Raw genomic sequence first — 803 nt, 5'->3', positions numbered from 1 at the left:
TCTACCCAGGGCTGACGTCCACCTACTGAGCCGAAAGCAACTGGACACAGAGGGAAGAGTACCACAGATTCATGACTCAAGCGAGAGTTATGGCTACAAAGAGCTCACCAAGATCATCATCTTCCTGGCCCACAACCTCATGGGTCTGAAACAGGAGGTAAATGATCTCAAGCAACAGATCACGGCAGTATCCCACAAGGACCCCAGCAGAATGGAGTTACAGGAGGAAATCAATAGACTTCAAAAGGCTCTGACAGCTGCTGAACAGCGAGAGCACCTGGAAAGGCAGCCAGAAAGGACCTGGAAAGGAAACTTTCCCACACAAAATTACTATTGAAACAGCTAATTCTGAGCTCTTAGACGAAGTTGCCAGAATTTAGACCCTGATCCAGCAGCTGAACAACACTCAAGACGAACTTGACATGGTCCAAAGAGAACTCTTATAGGCTGCAAAAGTAACCACGGTGGGAGAGACACCCTACTCCATCACCCTCACTCAGCAGTGAAAACGCCCTCAGGCTTGCACAAAACTACGAGGGAGGAGCCAGCACTTTCTGCTTAACAACTCAGCAGACAGAACCATAATACCTCCAGCAACCACAGAGAGGAGGGGGTCCCTTCCAAGCATCCCTGCAGCAGCGCATGATGTGACCCCCAGAGACCTTGACAAGCTAGCCAGAAACATCCCAGCATTCACATATTATGGTGAAGAACGGAACGTTTTAAACATTGCTTGCAAGCAGACCCAGTAATCAATCTTATGTGTCTGTCTCATAAGTTTTAGTAACTTCTTATACATGCGC

This window comes from Sinocyclocheilus rhinocerous, unplaced genomic scaffold, assembly GCF_001515625.1.
Source record: "Sinocyclocheilus rhinocerous isolate Xijiao unplaced genomic scaffold, SAMN03320098_v1.1 scaffold801, whole genome shotgun sequence".
Classification (NCBI taxonomy): Eukaryota; Metazoa; Chordata; class Actinopteri; order Cypriniformes; family Cyprinidae; genus Sinocyclocheilus; species Sinocyclocheilus rhinocerous.
This window is presented reverse-complemented; position numbering follows the sequence as displayed.